At 48.9% G+C, this 27,869-nt stretch overlaps 1 protein-coding gene across 1 annotated transcript in view; it reads right to left on the reverse strand.

Moving 5' to 3' along the window:
• LOC138301693 (pancreatic triacylglycerol lipase-like) overlaps positions 1-27,869 on the reverse strand; it is a 496,425-nt gene that overhangs the window by 366,965 nt on the left and 101,591 nt on the right. The window lies entirely within an intron of this gene.

The following is a 27,869-nucleotide window of genomic DNA, read 5'->3' on the forward strand; positions in this document are numbered from 1 at the left end:
CACATATTTATTAACTCTCACATAGAAACTACAACTCATATTACTATTAACTGAGGGATAGAGTCACTAACATACTTAGAGGGGTGCCTAGATATTCATGCGCACAACCAGACAGTAGTTATGTTTGCAGCAGTATTGGAGCCAGTTGCACAGACAGTTAGATACCCCTGTACTCAGCATATTTATTTTAATGTCTGATGGGACATTCATAGACATACTGACACAGTCGGACAGATATATAGGTAAATAGTGACACAATCTACTCACCTTTCCAAACCAGCACTAGTTTAAAAATACTTGAGGCCTACTGCTGGAGACTCTAAGTCTGCAATTTATTGTCTGCTTGAGTAGCCATTATAAAGGGTGATTGAGAATTGTTTAACTGTAGTTTTACTGCAGTAAATTGAGAACTCAGTTAGTCTGTAGGTAGGTGGTAAAGGACAGGGATTTATGGTTAAAACTTTGAGCATGTACCTCTAAGTTTTAGTAAATTAAACATGTACTTCTACACTCCTATTCTCACTTGTGTAATCCGTGTTCCACCCATAGTTCAACTCATAGATCTATTAAGAAAAGCATGTAGCCACTGTCACAGCTATGCAGACTGTGAGAAGGCTAAATTTAGATTTATACACACATGGAGGTAGTAGTTATGTTTCCATTAGATAGTGAGTCAGTTGCACACACAGATACATACATCTGTACTTGCAGAATTTTTTGAGACATTTGCTGGGACACTGATAGAGGTACTGATACACTTACTCAGAAAGATACAATATACTGACATCATCTGCTCACCCATCCACAGAAGTACTACTTTAAACATGTCTCAGTTCTAGTACTGCAGACCCCGAGTAAGCAGTTTTACTGTCAGGAAAACATGCTATTACAGAGCCTGCTTGTTAATCCTTAAAATATCTTTTATATACTATTGTACTTACCATACCAACAGAGGAAGTAACTTATTTATAGACTCACTTAGAGACACATTTACAGATTTATAGACTTTCTAAAAGAGCCAATGATATAGTCTTGTATACATATTTAAATATTTGATGGAAGAGTAATACGGAACTCATACAGTCAGACAGATGTGGAGCCAGGTGCTAACACAAATTAGTCAGCCATATAGACAAGTAAAAGTATAAAAAAGTATGTTTAAAATTGCAAACTGAAAAAAAATGTCCAATGAAAAGAGGAATTCTAAATTCAATGATGAAGAAGATGTATGAAATGCTAGTAAAAGTAGAAAATGTGATCAGAAAAGGAAGGAGTTGACTTTGAGACAAAAACAGTTTAAGAAGATAAGAGTACAAATGTTTTGAACTAGAGTAATACAAAATTTGTTGAAAAAGATGAAGTATAGAAAGAGAAGTGCTACAGTTAAGCAGAAGCAACTTATTGAGAGTATAGTAGACAAAGCATTTGTTTTGAAGAGAAAACATTTTGGGGGTCAGTACAACCCTGCCGGTCAAAGACCGCCAGGGCTGTTGTAGCGTTTGCTCCGCCAACAGGCTGGCGGTGCAATCCAGGGAATTTTGACCACAGCGGAAGCGCCGCGGTCGCACCGCTGGGGCCGGCGGTTTCCCGCCACATGTGCCCCGGCGGTGATAATCTGCCTGGGCAGCGCTGCTTGCAGCACTGCCCAGGGGATTACGAGTCCCCGACCGCCAGTCTTTAAAAGGCTGGCAGTACGTAGAGTCGCAGGGCCCCTGCACTGCCCATGCCACCAGCATGGGCAGTGCAGGGGTCCCCTGACAGGGCCCCATGCAGCTTTTCACTGTCTGCATAGCTGACAGTGAAAAGGGCGACGGGTGCAACTGGACCCGACGCACCGCCGCAACACCGCCGGCTCCTGTGTTGCGGCCGAGATCCCCGCTGGGCCGGCGGGCGGAAACCAGGTTTCCGTCCGCCGGCCCAGGGGGCATCTAATAATTACCGCGGCGGGAGTGCGGCCACATTGGCGGGCGCCCGGCGGTCAGACCTTGGCGGGCGGCATAATGAGGGCCTTTATCCTAATATTGAAATGAATGAAGACACTAGACAAACCAGTAGTCTCCATGAGGAAAAGAATGTTAAGGAAAAGGCTTATTAACAAAAGGTACTTTGGTAAAGTTCTTCAAAGTTAATGGATGCACACATCTAGCACAGAACCATTCTTTAATAAAGAGAGCTCTTTGCAAGATAACTCATTAGTGCTTGCAGTTGACACAATTGGTCATTGCTATGAAGTGAAGGATGGCACTCCCATATACTAAGAACAGATAGTTTATAGGAATGTAGAACAAGTAATAGCTGAAGCAGTACATGATAGGCATAAGCAAGCTCCAGTGTACTAGTGGAAATGTAGCAGTATTTGTACTGTCTGTCGAGAATCAAATGATAAGAGAATTTTCATGGAGGAGTCTGAAACAGAAAATTAAGATGTTTCAAGATTTAGATCCATGCAAAGTTAGAAAATATACGAACTTACAAGATCATTCATTGGCATGTCTTTCAAAGAAAGTGTGCAAAAGCACTTTTCACCACTTTAGAATGGTAGCTGTACATCATTCAAAAATGTACAATCTAGATAGGAGACTTTGGCCCTCATTACAACATTGGCGGTAAATGCCGCCTACTGCCTTGCTGACGGCCGCCAACATATCGTGACCGCAGCGGTATACCGCCACGGGTATTATGACCCACACAGAGAAATCTGCCACTATACAGACAACCACACAAGTCCGCCAGCCCAAAGGTCAGTGATAAACCAGTAGTACCAAAGCCCACACCATTACGACAACAGAAATACACCCACAGCATCATGACCCACGAATCACCGTTGCGGACATTCAACCACAGTAAACCATTGGTGGTACACACCGCCACGCTCAAAATACACACACACTAACAAAACTGCACCACATTGGACAATTCAAACTATACACCTGACACACATACACACACCACACCCACACACCCAATCCAAAATAAAACACACACCCACAACCCCTTACAATGAACAAAATATTGCCAAATGAGAGACAGACAAGCCAGGAGCACCCACTGCATCTGAGCCACATAACACCATCACCCATACACCATCCACGCACCTCACAGCACACACCCCAACACATCACCCCACACACCCTCACACATACCACTCACACTACACCCATGGCACCACAAAGACACCCCAGGTTCTCAGAGGAAGAGCTAAGGGTCATGGTGGAGGAAATCATCCGGGAAGAGCCACAGCTAATCGGATCACAGGTGCAGCAGACGTCTGTTGCTAGGAAGACAGAACTATGGTGGAGAGTCGTGGACAGGGTCCACGCTGTGGGACAGCACCCAAGAACAAGGGATGACATCAGGAAGAGGTGGAACGACCTACGGGGGAGGTGCGTTCCATGGTTGCAAGACACAAGGTAGCTGTACGGAGGACTGGCGGTGGACCCCCATCTCCTCCACCACAACTAACAACATGGGAGGAGCAAGTCTTGGCGATCATGCATCCTGAGGGCCTCGCAGGAGTAGCAGAAGGACTGGACTCTGGTAAGTCCAATCTTTGCTACTATATCCCCACCCTACCTGCATGCCATCACAAACTCCTACCCTCACCCCATCACTCCACCACCTCACATATACCCCAGTATCACAACCCACCCTTCCCAATACCAAGCCCTGCATGCAACACCAATGCATGGACCCCCATCACAGACCTGCATGGACACCCATCACCACAGCATTCACACTAGTGACAATCACTTAGCCACACCAAGCACAACTCACACAAGCCAAAGCTGCCTTGCTAATACCAACCATAGAGGGAAACATATCCATGCACAAGATGGCACACACAGATACAATTAACACTGCATTTACATCCCCACAGGACCCCCACTCAATGTCACCGGAGAGGAGGTGCCACCAACATCCAGTCCCCCCCCCCAGAAGAGGCCCACAGTGATGACAGCAGCTCTGCACACCTGGATCATGATGACCAACCTGGCCCATCAGGGACCTCTGGACAGTCAGTTACCCTGCCTCAGTCCCAACCCACCACAGATCCTCCCCCCTGAGGAAACACCACCACAGCACCCACCCAGCGAGCCCATACCTCTGTCCCTAGGACAAGTCAATCAGCAGTGTGTCCACCACTACAGGGACACCAGGCAACCCCACAAACACAGGACAATCAGGGACCTGGCATCAGTGGCAGTGGGCACACAGTTCAGGGGACAGAGGCACAGGACAACAGGGAAGCTGGGAGGACTGCTGTGCGACAGGGGGAGGACATGCCCAGGGAACCCACTCTCCACGAGGCACTTGCACCGATCCTGGGAGCATACCACCATTCCCAGGAGACCAAGGGTCAGATACTGTACAAGTTGCAGGAGACCCAGCGGCTGCAGGAGGGACCGTACCTGGGGATCATGAAGAACCTGAAAGACATCCACTCCAACCTGGTCACCATTGCAGGGGTGCTGGCAGACATGACCAACACCAGGAGGGAGGCAGTGGCAAACCAACGGGTCCCTGACACTAGCCACACCGTAGAACAGCCCTCCACCTCCGTTAGTGGACAGGAGGCCCGCCACAGGACCAACAGGCCACCAGCACCCCACCCTCTGCAAACAGTCCCTGCGATCCAGGCAGAAGCCAGAGAACAATGCCAAGGCCCCCCCCACCCCCAAGAAATAAGACTCTCCTGATTGTCACCCATCTGTCCCACTCAGTCACCCTGTCCACTTCTCCCCTTCCCATGCCCCCTTGGACAATGCACCTGTGATACAAATAGACTGGACTCTACCCTGGACTTTCCTCCATCAGCAACCCAGGCCATTACAATACCCCTTCCACTTATTAGCACATAAATAAACACCCTTTGAACAAAATCAAGTATGGAGTCTGTGGATTATATGACACATGTATTAGTTTTACAAACTGTAAACATTGCATTTCTAATCTACTGTAATATTAACATAGGTATAACCTGTAGTGGGCAGCAGTAAACACACACCCAGACAGACACTGTCACACCCACTCCCAAACACTCTCACTCTCAGACAGACTCTCTCACACCTACACAGACACACTCACACTCATTTGCACACCCAGACACTCTCACACTCAGACACACATTCATACATGCACTCCAACAGCCAGACAGACACTCTCACGCCCACTCTCACACCCAGCCAGACATTCTCACACCCACTCTCACACCTAGGGAGACACTCTGACATCCTCTTTCACATCCAAACAGTCTCACACTCACTTGCACACCCAGATAAAATGCTCTCACAACCACTCTCACAAGGAGCTAGAGTGGGGCACAGAGATCTGAAAATAGAGATGCTAAAGGGTACAGTAAGTGGTCATAGACTAGGGAAATCAGGCTGCCATGTTCAATTTCAAACACAAAACTGCAATGGAAGTTGAAGTTACAGTGTCTTACCTGTGTGTCACTGGAAGTAATGTTGAATGAGTGTACTTCTGTTGTCCACATCTTCTTCCTCTGCATCTGCAGTTGCACCCGTCGCGCAGATCGCAGTGACCTGCGCGACGTGGCACTGCACCGGGGCCCATGCACTGCCCATGCAAAGTGCATGGGCAGTGCAGGGGTCCCCAGGGGTGCCCCGGGGCACCCCCTCCACCAGCCTTTTCCTGGAGGGATACCCCGCCAGGAAAAGGCTGGCGGGAAATGAAACATTATCCGCAGGGTTGCGCAGCTACCCTGGCGGATGGCGTTTCAACCTTCTGCCAGGCTGCCTCACGGCGGGAGCCTGGCTGTGGGTGATGGCTGCCGCCAGCGGCCGTCACCATGTACATTATATGGAGGTTTGGCCCGCCATGCCGGCTGGCGGCTTCAGTCACCACTGCCTGCATGGCGGGCCAAACCACCATGATCATAATGAGGGTCAGTATGTGAATTCGAGAGTCAGTTGCTGTGCCAGTGTGTGCTGTGATGCAGTTAGGTGCCATTGCCTGTGCCCCCCTGAAATGGCGGATGTCTGACCTGTGAGGAGAGACAAGTGGAAATCAGGTAATTCCACTGGCGCTGTGCGCCGTTGCGGTCGATGACCGCCGCGCAACTTTGCTTTGGTTATCATTGGACCCTATGGATTCCAGGAGCCAATGGCGATGTATGCCGGCAGTGACCGTATGCACCGCGTGGACGTGACCATAATTTTCTATCTGTTCACTCACTTGTTACCTGACCTTCAACAGGAGAGGACCTACACTGCAGGTGCTGCTTTGATCTTTGTCTGGAAGCGACAATGGCTCGAGTGTCTGGGGAAAGGGCCCCCACCTTCACTTCAGAGGAGTTGTAGAGACTGGTGGATGGGGTCTTACCCCAGTACACTTTGCTCTATGGTCCTCCAGGCAAACAGGTGAGTACACTGTGGACATGATGTGTGGGCCATGAATGTATGGATTGCTGAGTGTGTAAGCCTCATGTGGGGGGGGGGCGGAGGGGTACTGGGCAGAGTGCTGCGTGTGTGGTGGTCAATGTCTGTGCGTAAGGGGATGGGAGGGATATTGTGGGAAAAGAGTGTAACAGTCCGGACGGTATGACTAATCCCTTTTTTCTATGCATATTTTCCTGCAGGTCAGTACCAATCAGAAAAAGGGTATTTGGCGTGTCATCGCCAAGGAGGTGCGGACCCTGGGGGTCTTTGACAGGCAGAGCACCCACTGCCGCAAACGGTGGGAGGACCTGCTCCGCTGGGCAAGGAGGACGGCGGAGGCGCAGCTGGGCCCGTCATACCCTGACCCCCCTGATGTTCCTCATGCAAGCAGCACCACTGCCAGCAGCAGCAGCCCCAGTGGGAAGCCGTCCGAGGCTGCAGGTGAAGGCATGGAGGCTACCATCACCACTGCCAGCACCGCCACCTGCAGTGCAACTGCGATTCACTAAGCAGCCGTCACCACCGGAGAGCAGTGTGTAGTGGTGACTACATGGATTGCAGTGCATCCTGGCCCCTGCAAAAGCTGTTGTTGTGACACCCAGGTGAGAGACTGCGACCTTGCACTCCAAAACATCTGCATCACAGGGTGCAATGCCCCCTCCAGAACCAGTGGAAGAAAGCATCCACTCAGCCCCTCCTTGCCAGGATGAAGCACACTGGGCACAGGGCCCCCTCCAGAACCAGTGGAAGAAGCCACTCACTTGAGAGACTGTGGCCTTGCACTCCCCAGGACCAAGCAGTGGGTAAATCACCCACTTGAGAGGCTGTGGCCTTGCACTCCACAGGACCAAGCAGTGGGCAACCCACCCACTTGAGAGACTGTGGCTTTGCACTCCCCAGGACTAAGCAGTGGGCAACCCACCCACTTGAGAGACTGTGGCCGTGCACTCCCAAGGACCAAGCAGTGGGCATGGAGCCCCCTCCAGGAGCAGTGGTGTTGTACCATCTTCCGGCTGAGGTGCCCCCCCATTCCCCGTCCCCCTGAGGTGCCTGTGTGTTTTCGACCTGATGCCCCTGCAGTGTTCTCTCCATATTGAGGCAGGAGTCAAGTGTAGGCTTGGCCTATGTGTTTTGGCCCAGTGGGCCACGGACTATTTTTGAGTGGGCATTGTCCCGCCTTTTGTATATATTACATATATTGTAAATACTGTTTTTGCTTAATGAACGTATTTCTAATTATTACTAATATTATACTCATTTGACTCCATTCCTTTTGTCCTTGCGTTATTCCTGAGGGTTACGGGGTGTATATGTAAAGTTGTTGCATGTGTTTGTGTGTATGGTGATGTGAGTGAGGGTGGGGGTGTTGCGTGTCACTCTGTTTTTCCTCCTCCCTCCCTTGTGTGCTTTGTGCAGTAATCACCGTTGTCGTCGTCACCGGCGTTCATGCTCCTGGTGTATGAGAAGATACACAAGCATAGGGAAAACCTGCAGCTCGGGCTCCATGGCGCCCTGGTTCTTCCTTTAGGGTCGATAGGTGAGTTGTTTCCCTTCAGAGTACTGTTTCCGCCATGCTTTTGATGGTGTTGGTACCGCCCCGGAAAAGCTGGCGGATGGGCAGGTTGTAATAGAGTGGGAGGTACATTGTCTTCCGCCTGGCTGTTGGAGTTTACCGCTGCGGTGTTTGTTGCTACCGCCGTGGCGTTCGGAGTGTTAAAGTGCCTGTATGTGTTGGCGGTTTCCGCCGTGGTCATGATTCCATTTTTTTTACCGCAGGCCTGTTGGCGGTGTTACCGCCGCTTTAACACCGACCGCCAGGGTTGTAATGAGGACATTTATTTTGTAAAACGTCCAGCTTTATGATTAGGAGATTTGAACAGAGCTCTGTTTTATGGTAGTGTGGCAGAGGTTGAGAAAGTTTCTAAAGATATTCAGTTCTGTTTCATTGTGCCTGAAGAAGATAGCATAGAAAATGTGGATGACGTGTTGAGAGGAGTAGAATAACTGGATAGACAGTATGGCCCTCATTGCAACATTGGCGGTAAAAGCCTCTTACCGCCGTGCAGAAGTCCGCCAACACACCGCCGCGGCCGCGGAATTCCGCCACAGCTATTATGACCCACATCTCGGAATCCGCCAAAATTCAGACACCCAAACAAGTCCGCCACACCAAAGGTCAGTAATAAACTGGCGATAACAAAACCTCCACCGTCACGCCAACAGAAATACGCCCACACTATCACGACACACAAATGCACGCGGCAGTCTTTCAGCCGCGGTATTCCATTGGCGGTACACACCGCTGCGCTCAAAATACACACACATTTACAAAACACAGCCACATTGGACGATTCAAAATACACACACCTGAGACACATACACACACCACTCCCACACACCCAATAAAATATAAAACACACACCCACATCACCCACAAACCCCCACAACAAAAATTGAGAACGAAGGCCAGAGAGAGACACCACCAGCAAGTACAAAAGCATCCACAGGCACATAACACCATCACCCACACAACTTCCACGCACCTCACACAAAACACCAATACATATCACCACACTTATAACCACACACTCCACCCCACACATCACCTACACCACCCCATGGCACGGCAAAGACACCCAGGTTCTCGGAGGAGGAGCTCAGGGTCATGGTGGAGGAAATCGTCCGGGTAGAGCCACAGCTATTTGGATCACAGGTGCAGCACACCTCCATTGCAAGGAAGATGGAGCTATGGCAAAGAATAGTGGACAGGGTCAACGGAGTGGGACAGCACCCAAGAAATCGGGAGGACATCAGGAAAAGGTGGAACGACCTACGGGGGAAGGTGCGTTCCGTTGTCTCAAGAGACCACCTGGCAGTTCAGCGGGCTGGCGGCGGACCCCCACCTCCTCCCCATCAACTAACAACATGGGAGGAGCAGGTCTTGGCGATTCTGCATCCTGACAGCCTCGCAGGAGTAGGTGGAGGAATGGACTCTGGTAAGTCAAATCTTAACTATTACATCCCCCACCCTACCTGCATGCTATCACATAACTCCACCCTCGCCCTCACCCCTATCATGCCAACTCCTCACAAATGTACCAATATCACAAACCACCCATCCCAACACCAAGCCCTGCATACAACAACAAAGCATGGACACCCATCACCAAAGCATGCACACTGCACGTGCCCATACACCCCCTAAACCATCCTCACACAAGGTCCCACACAGGAATGCCTGCACTGGCGTACACGGTCACCCACCCATTGCACACCATGACACACACAGATGCAATTATCATGCCTTTCCACCCCTGCAGGACCCCTACCCAACGTCACCAGACAGGAGGGTCCAGACATGTCCACTCCACCCACAGAAGAGGCCCACAGTGATGACAGCACCTCTGTCCAACTGGATCTAGATGACCAGCCCGGATCATCGGGGACCTCTGGACAGTCGGTTCCCCTCACACAGGCACAGGCCACCACAGACCTGTTGGGGATATGTCCCAGGGCATAGAAATCGCCTTTCACTGTAGGCAAATCCTCCACCTGAGGGAAAACGATGTAGCTCCACATGTGTTTCAGAAGGGCAGACAACACTCTGGACAATACGTTGGAAAACATAAGCTGGGACATCCCTGATGCCATGGCCACAGTTGTTTGAAAAGACCCACTTGCAAGGAAATGTAGCACTGACAGCACCTGCACCTGAGGGGGGATTCCTGTGGGATGGCGGATTGCTGACATCAGGTCTGGCTCCAACTGGGTACACAGTTCCTGGATTGTGGCACGGTCAAACCTGTAGGTGATTATCAAATGTCGCTCATCCATTGTCGACAGGTCCACCAACGGTCGGTACACCGGAGGATGCCGCCATCTCCTCACATGTCCCAGCGGACGGTGCCTATGAAGGACAACAGCAACCACAGAGTCAAACAACTCAGAGGTACGTACCCACAGTTTACACAGAACACCAATCATACACAAAAGGCGTTGTGCGTTGAGACTAGGCCTAGGTATGTATGACGCAGTTAAAAATGAGGCCATGTGGGCCCCTGAAATGGTGGCTGCCTGACCTGTAAAGTGGGACAATGGGATGTGAGGTAACTGCGCTGGCGTTGTACACCGTCGCGGTAGTCGGTCAGAGACCGCGGCGCAATGCTGCATTGGTTAACATTGGACCCTATGGGTCCCAGGAGCCAATGACGATGTACACCAGCAGTGATGGTACGCACCTCCGCGGACGTAACCGCCATTTTCTATCACTTCAATCACTCGATACCTGATCTTCGACAGGAGAGGACCTACACTGCAAGCGCCGCTGTGACCTCAGTCTGGAAGAGACAATGGCTCGTGCGTCTGGGGAAAGGGGCCCTGCCTTCACATCGGAGGAGTTGGAGAAGCTCGTAGATTGGGTCCTCCCCCAGGATGAAGCACACTGGGCACCAGTCCCCCTCCAGAACCAGTGGAGACTGTTATCCACTTGAGAGACTGTGGCTTTGCACTCCCCAGGATATGGCAGTGGGCAAACCACCCACTGGAGAGACTTGAGAGACTGTGGCTTTGCACTCCCCAGGATAAAGCAGTGGGCAAACCACCCACTGGAGAGACTTGAGAGACTGTGGCTTTGTACTCCCCAGGATAAAGCAGTGGGCAAACCACCCACTGGAGAGATTTGAGAGACTGTGGCTTTGCACTCCCCAGGATATGGCAGTGGGCAAACCACCCACTGGAGAGACTTGAGAGACTGTGGCTTTGCACGCCCCAGGATAGAGCAGTGGGCAACCCACCCACTGTAGAGACTTGAGAGACTGTGGCTTTGCTCTCCCCAGGATTGAACAGTGGGCATTGAGCCCCCTCGTGGATCTGGTGTTGTGCACTCATCCGGCTGAGGTGCCCCCCTTCCCTTCCCCCTGAGGTGTCTGTTGTATTTCTATCTGATGCCCCTGCAGTGTTCTCTCTGTTTTGATCGGGTATCTTGTGTGGGCCTCGCCCATGCATTCTGGGCCCAGTGGTCCACGGACTATAAAAGGTGCAATACCTGGACTTGTATTATTGGTGTATATATTTGTTTATGGTGTATATGTATTTTGGAGTACTGTATTTTAATATATTACAATGGTTACATTCATTTCCTTTTGTCTTTGCATTCTTCCAGGGGGCTTGGGGGGGGGGTGTAACTGTGATGTATTGATATGCATTAGTGTGTGTGTTGTAGTGGGTGAGGGTGGGGGTGTTGCGTGTGAGTGTCCCTGTTTTTTGCCTCCCCCTCCCCTGTGTCGTAGGTGCAGTACTCACCGTGGTCTTCGCCGCCGGCGTTCGTGCTCCTGGTAGAGGAGCAGGAAGACTATCGCAGGTAGAATTTGGAGTTCCGGTTCCATGGTGTACTCATTCCTCGTGGGGTGTGTAGAGGTGAGCGTTTTCCCTTCGAAATTCCTGTTTCCGCCGTGTTTTTATCCACAGTGATTCCGCCCCGGAAAAGGTGGCGGATTGGCCTGTCATAATAGTGTGGGCGGTACATTGTCTCCCGCCTGTCTGTTGGCGGTGACCGCGGCGCTGTTTGTTTGTACCGCTGTGGCGGTCTGAGTGTTAAAGTGGCTGTGTTTGTTGGCGGTTTCCGCCACGGTCGAAATTGCTAATTTTTTACCGCCGGCCTGTTGCCGGTCTTACCGCCACTTTAACACCGTCCGCCAGGGTTGTAATGAGGGTCTAAGTACTGAAAGTTTTACAAAGGAGATAGAAAAGTTCAATATTTCTGAGAAACCTGAGCATATATGCATCTCTTGTCATCGTACTCATTACAAAAAACAAACTTGTAATATAGTTCTATTTTCTAAAACTGAAGAAAACAGTAATGATGAGTGGAAGAAATTTAAAGCATATCCATTTGTAGAAGAACGGTTTAATTTAGACGCAAAAGAATCAATATGTAAACATTGCCACAACAAATTGGAGAATGATATAAAACCAGCTAGAGCAGTTCATAAAAGATTAGAGTTAGTGCCAATCCCAGAAGAGCTTAAGGAATTAAGGCCCTCATTACGACTTCGGCGGTCTTACTAGAAGACCGCCAAAGCCGCGGGTGCCACTATACCACCAGTGCTGGCGGTATATGTGGCTCCCTATTATGACTTTTCCGCTGGGCCAGCGGAAAAGTCACATCAACATTGCAGCCGGCTCATAATAGAGCCGGCGGCAATGTTGATGTGCAGAGGGTGCAGCAGCATCCATTGCGCATTTGACTGCCCGAAATTCGGGCAGTGAAATACACGATGGGTCTGTGTCTGGGGGGCCCCTGCACTGCCCATGCCAAGTGCATGGGAAGTTCAGGGGCACCCCAGTCTCCCTTACCGCCAGCCTGTCCATGGCGGTGTTTACCGCCATGGACAGGCTGGCAGTTGGGGATTATGTATGCTTGAGGGGCCGGCGGTATGGTTGTGGCTAATGCGCCATGGTCATAATCCACTGGCAGTACACCGCCAGCCTGTTGGCGGTGTTACCGCCGGTGTACTGCCGGCCGCCAGGGTCGTAATGAGGCCCTAAATGTTGATGAATCAATTCTAGTACAATGTGTGCACCCATTTTTAGCAATTATTTGAATGGAGCTAAAAACAGAGAAACTGCCACGACACTACAAAAAGGACTTAAAGGAAGAGTTGTTTATGTGCCTCTAGATTTAAAAAAAGTTGATACTGTTGGTGTTGAAAAGATATAGATGAACCACTCATTATTCTAGCAAATAGAGCGCCTATCAAAAGTTTTAAAAAAAAATCAGAAAGAATCAGTGGATGTGAGTAAATTAAAAAAGCTACAATATACTTGAAAGAAAATAATGTTTTTTTACAAACGTGGATATGACACAAGAAGTAAGTTTTATTGATGATACAGCACTGCAATTAGGTGGACAAATACAAAAAGTAGACAAGCAGAAATCAGAAGAAATATGTGAGCACTATAGTATTCATCCACTACATTCAAAAGACGCTGTTGTGGATGCTATTGATCTGTTTCAAATTAAACAAGCTAGAGAAGTTCCAATGAGTGTGTGAGAAACAAGTTTAGAGGCTTGATGCTTTCCACATCTATTTCCCACAGGAGTGGGTGGATGCTACTATGCGAGACCTATACAAATACCTGCAGCTGAATAGAGGTCAACAAGACAATATTCAGAGGACCCTAGGTTTCAACAATCTATTCCCTACATATTATGGGCCTCATTGCGAACCTGGCGGCCGGCGGTAAGCTGGTGGTAATACCGCCAACAGGCTAGCAGTGTTACTCCAGCTATTATGACCGTGGCACAATAGCCACGGCCATACCGCCGGCCCCTCCACTATACAGCCAGCCCTGCGGTCATCATCCCCAGGGCAGTGGTGCAAGCACCACTGCCCTGGGTATTATGAGTCTCCGACCGCCAGCCTGGCCACAGCAGTAAACACCGCCATGGAAAGGCTGGCAGTAAGGGGGACTTGGGGTGCCCCTGGGGGCCTCTGTGCTGTCCAATCACTTGGCATGGGCAGTGCAGGGCCCCCCGGCATAGCTCTGTCGCGCATTTCACTGCCCAAATTTCGGGCACTGAAATGCACGACGGGTGCTGCTGCACCCGCTGCACATCAGCATTGCTGCCGGCTCCATTACGAGCTGGCAGCAATGTTGATGTGACTTTTCCGCCACACAGCCCCCTTGTGGAGCCAATAATGGCCCTGGGGAATGCCACCCCCCAGGGCTGGCTCCTGCTGTGTCCCAGGGTGCTTTGGCAGCTTCTGCCAAGTCAAAACGAACACAACTCTGCTCCCAGCAAGCAAGAGCTGTCAAACAGCTCTTAGTTGATGTGAGCGGGGGTTTCCTCTGTTTTCCTGCCCCAGAGATACGGGCAGGAAAACAGAGGAAACAATTGCTCTCACAGACAAGGAGCTGCATGTATAGCAGCGCCCTGTCTGTGACTGCAATGCCGGCTCCTGCAGGAAGCGGGTAGCCGGCAGGGACAGTGGGTGCACTGAGGCTACCCCCACGGTCCCCAACCATGGTGACTGGGTCCCATGGAGGGCACCCAGGTGACATGGCCAGGCCCTGGGGGATAGGGTCCCCGGAACCGAAATCGGGCTGGGGGATCGCGCGGCCCCCCTCCCACATTGAATGAAGGTCGGGGATGGAGTCCCCAGGGCTGAGATCGACCCCTCCCCTCTTAAAATCTGAAAGCCTTCATGGAGGTGAATGCATCACTGATCTACTAGAGCGCAATCTGTATGTGACTGGGATGAGTGGGTTCTTTCTTGTCCTTCCCTGATGAGAGCAGAGTCCATGGTTCTCCCTTTGAAATGTAAATGTGCAAATCACATGGAAGCTGCTCCTGCTTGGCCTGCACTGTCCACCTTAGTAGTATGCATATGTCTTCCCCCTTTTGCCAAGATGATGGACAGCTTCCCAAAGGGCCCCCACTGCTTTTTCTGCCAATTTTGATGGTGCCTTCTTGATGATGAGGAATATGAGGACATCTCTACAAAAACATAAAAGCACTTACTTCATATAGGTAAGAGGAAGGACCCTGATTTGGTAGTGATTTAAGTCTTTGTAGCTTCGTTGGCCTCTCTATAGGAGGATTCATGTTATCACAGAATTCTAGAGCAAGACCGCACAAGGAAAATCACATTGCCAAATGCACACAAGGTCACTGGTGACATTTCCTCCTGATCCATTATAAAGCTGTAGTGTAGCATACACCCTGCATATTTACCAAGGAACTATAACTCGCACCCTAAGGCCCTTGCCATGCACTGCTCATTGCCCCAGATACTACAGCACGCATTACAACTTTTATAACATCAGTAAAAATATCAATTAAACATTAGCAGTCAATTTATTAAAGAAAAAAGTGTGCATGGCTGGGCACGAGTTCTTGTAACCTTAGGGCACGAGTTATAATTACTTGAAATAACTCTAACTCTAACTGCTGAATTTCTATGTTTTTTGTGAATAGATTAAGAACCCAACTACAACGTCCCTGTAACCTTTGTTTTTATTAAGTGAATATATATATATATATATATATATATATATACCCATATATTACCTAATGGCGGTCGCCTCTAGGTAGTTGTAGTTAGGACTTTTTTTTTCCATAGATGTAGTGTTTTTTGTTATACCACTAACTTTGGCCCGCTTGACCAATCCTCATGGAATTTTCAAAAAAATACATCTGCTTTCTAGAAAGTTTTGGCGTGATTCGTCAAGTGTGGGCCCAGAAAAAGAAGGGGTCCGGAAGCACTTTTCCCCCATTCTGTGTCAATGGGATTTTTCAAAGCTTTGAGCATGACGTCCTGGCCGAAACACTGAACAGAATTACACCAAATTTTTCAGTAAGCTGGATCTTGGTCTCAAAAGCACACTTTTTGTTATTCGGTGTAAATCTGTTCAGTAGTTTTAGAGATGTTTATTAACAAAAAATATAAATATATAGGCCCGCGTATTAGCCGTGGATCCATTGCAGATCGATCCGCGGAGCCACAAGCCATAGCAAGCTTCTGAGTGGCTGGCCACAACCTGACAGGGAAGTTGCAGCTGCCATTTTGTTTTATCAGGGAACAGTCTCCAGGGCTAAAATGTGGGCTGGAATTGATAGGAACGGTTCAGGGCAGGAGTTTCCTGACCCCAGGGGGTTAATATAAATCTGGGCGATAAGTAGACAATTTGGAAAAAAAAAAAGTATACACAGGTATTACATTTTCTGAAATCCGCGGATCCAGTCACGGATTCACATGGGGGAGCCACGCTGAGCCCAGTGAATAGATCCGCTGATTTTGGAAAACATCAAAAAATATACATAAAATATTAGCACACACACTTATGCATTCACACAGACTCTCTGATACCCACTCGCACACCCAGGCAGACACTGTCACACCCATTCTCAAACAGACACTCTCACAACCACTCTCACTCACAGACAGACTCACACCCACTCTCACACCTAGAAAGACACTCTTACACCCAGTCTCACACAGAAACAGACACTGTCCCTCCAGACACACGTCCTCTCTTCTACTCTTGGAGCCAGACAGACACTCTCACAGCCACTCTCACACCCAGACAGACACTGTTATACTCACTCACATACCCAGAGAGATGCTGTCATACTCACTCTCACACTCAAAGAGACACTCTCACACCCACTTACATACCCATATACTGTCACACCCACTCTCCCACCAAGACAGACACTGTTGCACCCACTTTCAGACACTCTCAATCCCACTCTCACTCTCAGACACTCTCTCACACCTACACAGACACTCTCACACCCACTGTCACACCCACACATGTTCTCACATGCTCTCTCATAGCCATAAAGACACTCTCACACCCACTGTCATACCCAGTCAGACTCTCTCACACCACCTCCCACATCTAGACAGACACTCTTACACTCTCTTTAATGTCCAGGCTCACACTAACTCGCACACCCAGACAAACACTCTTACAACCACCCTCATATCCAGACAGACTGTCTCACTCCCTATCTCACACCAAGAGAGACACCCTGACAGTCACTCTCACATCCAGGCATTCACTCTCACATCCAGTCTCACATCAACAGAGACACTGTCTTAGCAAGATATACCTTCTCATATTTATTCTCACACCCAGAAAGAGACTTTCACACTCAGTCTCACATAAATACACTTTGACACCCTCTCTCACATGAAAATAGGCACTTTCAAACCCACTCTCACAATCAGATAACACATTTGCACATCAACAGAGATACTCTCACACCCACTCTCACAGCAAGACAGGCACTCTTACACCCACTGTCACACCCAGACAGATGCTCTCACACCAACACTAATAGAGACGCTCTCACACCCACTCTTGCACCTAATCAGACATTCTCTCAATCATTCTCATACACAGACACTCTTACACCCACTCTCACACTAAGATAGACACTGTCACACCCAGTGACATCCACAGAGACACTCTTGAACCCACTTACACACCCAGACAGACACTCTCACACCCACTCTCACACCCACTTTTATATCTACACACAGTCTCACACCAAGAGAGACACCCTGACACCGTCTTTCACACCCAGACACTTTCACACTCACTCACACACCCAGACAGACACTGTCACACCCACTCCCAAACACTCTCACTCTCAGACAGACTCTCTCACACCTACACAGACACACTCACACTCATTTGCACACCCAGACACTCTCACACTCAGACACACATTCATACATGCACTCCAACAGCCAGACAGACACTCTCACACCCACTCTCACACCCAGCCAGACATTCTCACACCTAGGGAGACACTCTGACATCCTCTTTCACATCCAAACAGTCTCACACTCACTTGCACACCCAGATAAAATGCTCTCACAACCACTCTCATATCCAGACAGACCGTTTAACACCCTCTCTCATGCCAAGAGATACAACCTGACAGGCACTCCCACATCCAGACATACACTCTCACACCCATTCTCACATTAATAGACACTGTCAAACCTATTCTCTTAGCAAGATAAACTTTCTCATATTCACTCTCACACCCAGACAGACACTTTCACACTCACTGTCATACAGATACACTCTCACACAAAGACACTCTCACACCCACTCTCACAACCAGAGAGACACTCTCACACTCATTTGCACATCAACAGAGACACTCTCACATGCACTCTCACAGCAAGACAGGCACACTCACATCCACTATCACACCCAGACAGATGCCCACTCTCACACTAAAAGAGACACACTCACACTCACTCTTACACCCACTCTCACATGCTCACACCCACTCTCACACCCAGAGACTCTTACACCCACTCTCACACTAAAATAGACACTGTCACACCCAGTGACATCCAAAGAGACACTCTCATGCCTACTGCCACACCCAGACACTCTCACACCCACTTTCGCATGCGTACACACTCACACCCAGAGACACACTTTCACAGCCACTCTCACAACCTGAGACACTCTCCCACAAACATAGTTGGAAATGGAGGGTTCTAGTTAAAACTTGAAACAACAGCTTTTATTAGTTTTCATCAATATGTTGGCACATACAGGTAGTTAGTGATATGGTGAGAAAAGGAAATAGATTATAGGATTGGCTTTTGAGAAAGCAGAGAAAGTGTTGCTGTTTGTGGCATGTGTATTATTTGAAAAAGTCAACCATACTTGCTATTTTTCATTTAAAAGTAAGGATGGCACTTTCAGAAGCTGTTATGAACTTGTGACCTGGTGTTGCAAGAGAATGTTACAAATGTCGTTGTCATGGTAGAGTAGCTAGAGGAGCATGGGGGAAAGGTATAAAAAAAAGACCAGAATGTGAGTTGGTAGTTACAGTTCCACTGGTAAAAAGGGCTTAAAATTATGTTGAGGTGACAATACATTTGTTTATTGAAACAGGACTATAAATAGCATTATTTTAGATTAAAGACAAAATAAATTTCATCCTCCCACATGGATCCGCAGATACACCCGCGGATTCACATGGGGAGATGCGCTGATCTCCGTGGTGGATCCGCAGATCTGGTGAAAACTGGTATGGAACTGGGCTATCTTTCGAGGAGTGTGGGAAAGGGTTAACTATGATAACCAGTGAGAAGATGTATAACATAACTTACATATGAAAGAGAGATTCTGATTGGCTTTGTGGCTGAGTAACCTTGAAAGCAAAGTTGAAAAGATTGCCATTAATGGTTCACTAATTTGAGAGTGGTGTGACATTCTTCTGCTTTGTTTTTGCAAATTTGAGAAGAAATTGAAACCAATTCTGGGAGAGGAACATATAGAGCAAGGAAGATACTTAAGAGGTATATATTATATAAACTCTTTGAAGGAAAATGTGTTAGTACAGAGATAATTTTATATTAGATGTATGAAAATTAATAGCATGTTTACAAGCACTAAAAATGAATTAAAATAATATCTACATAATAACAATAAAGAAAGGTATAGTAATCACGAAAGAAAGATTACAGTTACTTTTTACCACAGAAGAGTCAACCCTCATATAGGGTATAGGTTGCCTATATACCAGGGTAGTTTGTTATTAAGAGATGGATCATGTTGTTCTAAGTTAACTGAGTTAATAGTGGTCTTGCAGAACATTATGCTCACATATTTATTAACTCTCACATAGAAACTACAACTCATATTACTATTAACTGAGGGATAGAGTCACTTACATACTTAGAGGGGTGCCTAGATATTCATGCGCACAACCAGACAGTAGTTATGTTTGCAGCAGTATTGGAGCCAGTTGCACAGACAGTTAGATACCCCTGTATTCAGCATATTTATTTTAATGTCTGATGGGACATTCATAGACACACTGATACAGTTGGACAGATATATAGGTAAATAGTGACACAATCTACTCACCTTCCAAACCAGCACTAGTTTAAAAATACTTGAGGCCTACTGCTGGAGACTCTAAGTCTGCAATTTATTGTCCGCTTGAGTAGCCATTATAAAGGGCGATTGAGAATTTTTTAACTGTAGTTTTACTGCCGTAAATTGAGAACTCAGTTAGTCTGTAGGTAGGTGGTAAAGGACAGGGATTTATGGTTAAAACTTTGAGCATGTACCTCTAAGTTTTAGTAAATTAAACATGTACTTCTACACTCCTATTCTCACTTGTGTAATCCGTGTCCCACCCATAGTTCAACTCATAGATCTATTAAGAAAAGCATGTAGCCACTGTCACAGCTATGCAGACTGTGAGAAGGCTAAATTTAGATTTATACACACATGGAGGTAGCAGTTATGTTTCCATTAGATAGTGAGTCAGTTGTACACACAGATACATACATCTGTACTTGCAGAATTTTTTGAGACATTTGCTGGGACACTGATAGAGGTACTAATACACTTACTCAGAAAGAAACCATATACTGACATCATCTGCTCACCCATCCACAGAAGTACTACTTTAAACATGTCTCAGTTCTAGTACTGCAGACCCTGAGTAAGCAGTTTTACTGTCAGGAAAATGTGCTATTACAGAGCCTGCTTGTTAATCCTTAAAATATCTTTTATATACTATTGTACTTACCATACCAACAGAGGAAGTAACTTATTTATATACTCACTTAGAGACACATTTACAGATTTATAGACTTTCTAAAAGAGCCAATGATATAGTCTTGTATACATATTTAAATATTTGATGGAAGAGTAATACGGAACTCATACAGTCAGACAGATACGGAGCCAGGTGCTAACACAAATTAGTCAGCCATATAGACAAGTAAAAGTATAAAAAAGTATGTTTAAAATTGCAAACTGAAAAAAAATGTCCAATGAAAAGAGGAATTCTAAATTCAATGATGAAGAAGATGTATGAAATGCTAGTAAAAGTAGAAAATGTGATCAGAAAAGGAAGGAGTTGACTTTGAGACAAAAACAGTTTAAGAAGATAAGAGTACAAATGTTTTGAACTAGAGTAATACAAAATTTGTTGAAAAAGATGAAGTATAGAAAGAGAAGTGCTACAGTTAAGCAGAAGCAACTTATTGAGAGTATAGTAGACAAAGCATTTGTTTTGAAGAGAAAACATTTTGGGGGTCAGTACAACCCTGCCGGTCAAAGACCACCAAGGCTGTTGTAGCGTTTGCTCCGCCAACAGGCTGGCGGTGCAATCCAGGGAATTTTGACCACGGCGGAAGCGCCGCGGTCGCACCGCTGGGGCTGGCGGTTTCCCGCCACATTTGCCCCGGCGGTGATAATCTGCCTGGGCAGCACTGCTTGCAGCGCTGCCCAGGGGATTACGAGTCCCCGACCGCCAGTCTTTAAAAGGCTGGCCGTACGTAGAGTCGCGGGGCCCCTGCACTGCCAATGCCACTGGCATGGGCAGTGCAGGGGCCCCCTGACAGGGCCCCATGCAGCTTTTCACTGTCTGCATAGCTGACAGTGAAAAGGGCGATGGGTGCAACTGGACCCGACGCACCGCCGCAACACCGCCGGCTCCTGTGTTGCGGCCGAGATCCCCGCTGGGCCGGCGGGCGGAAACCAGGTTTCCGCCCGCCGGCCCAGGGGGGATCGAATAATGACCGTGGCGGGAGTGCGGCCACATTGGCGGGCACCCGGCGGTCAGACCTTGGCGGGCGGCATAATGAGGGCCTTTATCCTAATATTGAAATGAATGAAGACACTAGACAAACCAGTAGTCTCCATGAGGAAAAGAATGTTAAGGAAAAGGCTTATTAACAAAAGGTACTTTGGTAAAGTTCTTCAAAGTGAATGGATGCACACATCTAGCACAGAACCATTCTTTAATAAAGAGAGCTCTTTGCAAGATAACTCATTAGTGCTTGCAGTTGACACAATTGGTCATTGCTATGAAGTGAAGGGTGGCACTCCCATATACTAAGAACAGATAGTTTATAGGAATGTAGAACAAGTAATAGCTGAAGCAGTACATGATAGGCATAAGCAAGCTCCAGTGTACTAGTGGAAATGTAGCAGTATTTGTACTGTCTGTCGAGAATCAAATGATAAGAGAATTTTCATGGAGGAGTCTGAAACAGAAAATTAAGATGTTTCAAGATTTAGATCCATGCAAAGTTAGAAAATATACGAACTTACAAGATCATTCATTGGCATGTCTTTCAAAGAAAGTGTGCAAAAGCACTTTTCACCACTTTAGAATGGTAGCTGTACATCATTAAAAAATGTGCAATCTAGATAGGAGACTTTGGCCCTCATTACAACATTGGCGGTAAACGCCGCCTACTGCCTTGCTGACGGCCGCCAACATATCGTGACCGCAGCGGTATACCGCTACAGGTATTATGACCCACACAGAGAAATCTGCCACTATACAGACAACCACACAAGTCCGCCAGCCCAAAGGTCAGTGATAAACCAGTAGTACCAAAGCCCACACCATTACGCCAACAGAAATACACCCACAGCATCATGACCCACGAATCACCGTTGCGGACATTCAACCACAGTAAACCATTGGTGGTACACACCGCCACGCTCAAAATACACACACACTAACAAAACTGCACCACATTGGACAATTCAAACTATACACCTGACACACATACACACACCACACCCACACACCCAATCCAACATAAAACACACACCCACAACCCCTTACAATGAACAAAATATTGCCAAATGAGAGACAGACAAGCCAGGAGCACCCACTGCATCTGAGCCACATAACACCATCACCCATACACCATCCACGCACCTCACAGCACACACCCTAACACATCACCCCACACACCCTCACACATACCACTCACACTACACCCATGGCACCACAAAGACACCCCAGGTTCTCAGAGGAAGAGCTAAGGGTCATGGTGGAGGAAATCATCCGGGAAGAGCCACAGCTAATCGGATCACAGGTGCAGCAGACGTCTGTTGCTAGGAAGACAGAACTATGGCGGAGAGTCGTGGACAGGGTCCACGCTGTGGGACAGCACCCAAGAAAAAGGGATGACATCAGGAAGAGGTGGAACGACCTACGGGGGAGGTGCGTTCCATGGTTGCAAGACGCAAGGTAGCTGTACGGAGGACTGGCGGTGGACCCCCATCTCCTCCACCACAACTAACAACATGGGAGGAGCAAGTCTTGGCGATCATGCATCCTGAGGGCCTCACAGGAGTAGCAGGAGGACTGGACTCTGGTAAGTCCAATCTTTGCTACTATATCCCCACCCTACCTGCATGCCATCATAAACTCCTACCCCTACCCTCACCCCATCACTCCACCTCTGGACAGTCAGTTACCCTGCCTCAGTCCCAACCCACCACAGATCCTCCCCCCTGAGGAAACACCACCACAGCACCCACCCAGCGAGCCCATACCTCTGTCCCTAGGACAAGTCAATCAGCAGTGTGTCCACCACTACAGGGACCCCAGGCAGCCCCACAAACACAGGACAATCAGGGACCTGGCATCAGTGGCAGTGGGCACACGGTTCAGGGGACAGAGGCACAGGACAACAGGGAAGCTGGGAGGACTGCTGTGCGACAGGGGGAGGACAGGCCCAGGGAACCCACTCTCCACGAGGCACTTGCACCGATCCTGGGAGCATACCACCATTCCCAGGAGACCAAGGGTCAGATACTGTACAAGTTGCAGGAGACCCAGCGGCTGCAGGAAGGACCGTACCTGGGGATCATGAAGAACCTGAAAGACATCCACTCCACCCTGGTCACCATTGCAGGGGTGCTGGCAGACATGGCCAACACCATGAGGGAGGCAGTGGCAAACCAACGGGTCCCTGACACTAGCCACACCGAAGAACAGCCCTCCACCTCCGCTAGAGGACAGGAGGCCCGCCACAGGACCAACAGGCCACCAGCACCCCACCCTCTGCAAACAGTCCCTGCGATCCAGGCAGAAGCCAGAGAACAATGCCAAGGCCCCCCCCCCCCCAAGAAATAAGACTCTCCTGATTGTCACCCATCTGTCCCACTCAGTCACCCTGTCCACTTCTCCCCTTCCCATGCCCCCTTGGACAATGCACCTGTGATACAAATAGACTGGACTCTACCCTGGACTTTCCTCCATCATCAACCCAGGCCATTACAATACCCCTTCCACTTATTAGCACATAAATAAACACCCTTTGAACAAAATCAAGTATGGAGTCTGTGGATTATATGACACATGTATTAGTTTTACAAACTGTAAACATTGCATTTCTAATCTACTGTAATATTAACATAGGTATAACCTGTAGTGGGCAGCAGTAAACACACAAGGAGCTAGAGTGGGGCACAGAGATCTGAAAATAGAGATGCTAAAGGGTACAGTAAGTGGTCATAGACATAGGGAAATCAGGCTGCCATGTTCAATTTCAAACACAAAACTGCAATGGAAAGTGAAGTTACACTGTCTTACCTGTGTGTCACTGGAAGTAATGTTGAATGAGTGTACTTCTGTTGTCCACATCTTCTTCCTCTGCCTCTGCAGTTGCACCCGTCGCGCAGATCGCAGTGACCTGCGCGACGGGGCACTGCACCGGGGCCCATGCACTGCCCGTGCAAAGTGCATGGGCAGTGGAGGGGTCCCCAGGGGTGCCCTGGGGCACCCCCTCCACCAGCCTTTTCCTGGAGGGATATCCCGCCAGGAAAAGGCTGGCGGGAAATGAAACATTATCCGCAGGGTTGCGCAGCTACCCTGGCGGATGGCGTTTCAACCTTCTGCCAGGCTGCCTCACGGCGGGAGCCTGGCTGTGGGTGACGGCGGGCCAAACCACCATGATCATAATGAGGGTCAGTATGTGAATTCGAGAGTCAGTTGCTGTGCCAGTGTCTGCTGTGAAGCAGTTAGGTGCCATTGCCTGTGCCCCCCTGAAATGGCGGATGTCTGACCTGTGAGGAGAGACAAGTGGAAATCAGGTAATTCCACTGGTGCTGTGCGCCGTTGCGGTCGGCGGTCGATGACCGCCGCGCAACTTTGCTTTGGTTATCATTGGACCCTATGGATTCCAGGAGCCAATGGCGATGTATGCCGGCGGTGACCGTATGCACCGCCGTGGCCATCATTTTCTATCTGTTCACTCACTTGTTACCTGACCTTCAACAGGAGAGGACCTACACTGCAGGTGCTGCTGTGATCTGTGTCTGGAAGCGACAATGGCTCGAGTGTCTGGGGAAAGGGCCCCCACCTTCACTTCAGAGGAGTTGTAGAGACTGGTGGATGGGGTCTTTCCACAGTACACTTTGCTCTATGGTCCTCCAGGCAAACAGGTGAGTACACTGTGGACATGATGTGTGGGCCATGAATATATGGATTGCTGTGTGTGTAAGCCTCATGTGGGGGGGCGGAGGGGTACTGGGCAGAGTGCTGCGTGTGTGGTGGTCAATGTCTGTGCGTAAGGGGATGGGAGGGATATTGTGGGAAAAGAGTGTAACAGTCCGGACAGTATGACTAATCCCTTTTTTCTATGCATATTTTCCTGCAGGTCAGCACCAATCAGAAAAAGGGTATTTGGCGTGTCATCGCCATGGAGGTGCGGACCTTGGGGGTCTTTGACAGGCAGAGCACCCACTGCCGCAAACGGTGGGAGGACCTGCTTCGCTGGGCAAGGAGGACGGCGGAGGCACAGCTGGGCCCGTCATACCCTGACCCCCCTGATGTTCCTCATGCAAGCAGCACCACTGCCAGCAGCAGCAGCCCCAGTGGGAAGCCGTCCGAGGCTGCAGGTGAAGGCATGGAGGCTACCATCACCACTGCCAGCACCGCCACCTGCAGTGCAACTGCGATTCACTAAGCAGCCGTCACCACCGGAGAGCAGTGTGTAGTGGTGACTACATGGATTGCAGTGCATCCTGGCCCCTGCAAAAGCTGTTGTTGTGACACCCAGGTGAGAGACTGCGACCTTGCACTCCAAAACATCTGCATCACAGGGTGCAATGCCCCCTCCAGAACCAGTGGAAGAATGCATCCACTCAGCCCCTCCTTGCCAGGATGAAGCACACTGGGCACAGGGCCCCCTCCAGAACCAGTGGAAGAAGCCACTCACTTGAGAGACTGTGGCCTTGCACTCCCCAGGACCAAGCAGTGGGCAAATCACCCACTTGAGAGGCTGTGGCCTTGCACTCCACAGGACCAAACAGTGGTCAACCCACCCACTTGAGAGACTGTGGCTTTGCACTCCCCAGGACTAAGCAGTGGGCAACCCACCAACTTGAGAGACTGTGGCCTTGCACTCCCAAGGACCAAGCAGTGGGCATGGAGCCCCCTCCAGGAGCAGTGGTGTTGTACCATCTTCCGGCTGAGGTGCCCCCCCATTCCCCGTCCCCCTGAGGTGCCTGTGTGTTTTCGACCTGATGACCCTGCAGTGTTCTCTCCGTATTGAGGCAGGAGTCACGTGTAGGCTTGGCCTATGTGTTTTGGCCCAGTAGGCCACAGACTATTTTTGAGTGGGCATTGTCCCGCCTTTTGTATATATTACATATATTATAAATACTGTTTTTGCTTAATGAACGTATTTCTAATTATTACTAATATTATACTCATTTGACTCCATTCCTTTTGTCCTTGTGTTATTCCTGAGGGTTACGGGGTGCATATGTAAAGTTGTTGCATGTGTTTGTGTGTATGGTGTTGTGAGTGAGGGTGGGGGTGGGGGTGTTGCGTGTCACTCTGTTTTTCCTCCTCCCTCCCTTGTGTGCTTTGTGCAGTACTCACCGTTGTCGTCGTCACCGGCGTTCATGCTCCTGGTGTATGAGAAGATACACAAGCATGGGGAAAACCTGCAGCTCGGGCTCCATGGCACCCTGGTTCGTCCTTTAGGGTCGATAGGTGAGTTGTTTCCCTTCAGAGTACTGTTTCCGCCATGCTTTTGATGGCGTTGGTACCGCCCCGGAAAAGCTGACGGATGGGCAGGTTGTAATAGAGTGGGCGGTACATTGTCTTCCACCTGGCTGTTGGTGTTTACCGCTGCGGTGTTTGTTGCTACCGCCGTGGCGGTCGGAGTGTTAAAGTGCCTGTATGTGTTGGCGGTTTCCGCCGTGGTCATGATTCCATTTTTTTTACCGCCGGCCTGTTGGCGGTGTTACCGCCTCTTTAACACCGACCGCCAGGGTTGTAATGAGGACCTTTATTTTGTAAAACGTCCAGCTTTATGATTAGGAGATTTGAACAGAGCTCTGTTTTATGGTAGTGTGGCAGAGGTTGAGAAAGTTTCTAAAGATATTCAATTCTGTTTCATTGTGCCTGAAGAAGATAGCATAGAAAATGTGGATGACGTGTTGAGAGGAGTAGAATAACTGGATAGACAGTATGGCCCTCATTGCAACATTGGCGGTAAAAGCCGCTTACCGCCGTGCAGAAGACCGCCAACACACCGCCGCGGCCGCGGAATTCCGCCACAGCTATTATGATCCACATCTCGGAATCTGCCAAAATTCAGACACCCACACAAGTCCGCCACACCAAAGGTCAGTGATAAACTGGCGATAACAAAACCTCCACTGTCACGCCAACAGAAATACGCCCACACTATCACGACACACAAATCCATGCAGCGGTCTTTCAGCCGCGGTATTCCATTGGCGGTACACACCGCTGCGCTCAAAATACACACACATTTACAAAACACAGCCACATTGGACGATTCAAAATACACACACCTGAGACACATACACACACCACTCCCACACACCCAATAAAATATAAAACACACACCCACATCACCCACAAACCCCCACAACAAAAATTGAGAACGAAGGCCAGAGAGAGACACCACCAGCAAGTACAACAGCATCCACAGGCACATAACACCATCACCCACACAACTTCCACGCACCTCACACAAAACACCAATACATATCACCACACTTATCACCACACACTCCACCCCACACATCACCTACACCACCCCATGGCACGGCAAAGACACCCAGGTTCTCGGAGGAGGATCTCAGGGTCATGGTGGAGGAAATCATCCGGGTAGA

The sequence above is a fragment of the Pleurodeles waltl genome, chromosome 6 (assembly GCF_031143425.1).
Source record: "Pleurodeles waltl isolate 20211129_DDA chromosome 6, aPleWal1.hap1.20221129, whole genome shotgun sequence".
Lineage (NCBI taxonomy): Eukaryota > Metazoa > Chordata > Amphibia > Caudata > Salamandridae > Pleurodeles > Pleurodeles waltl.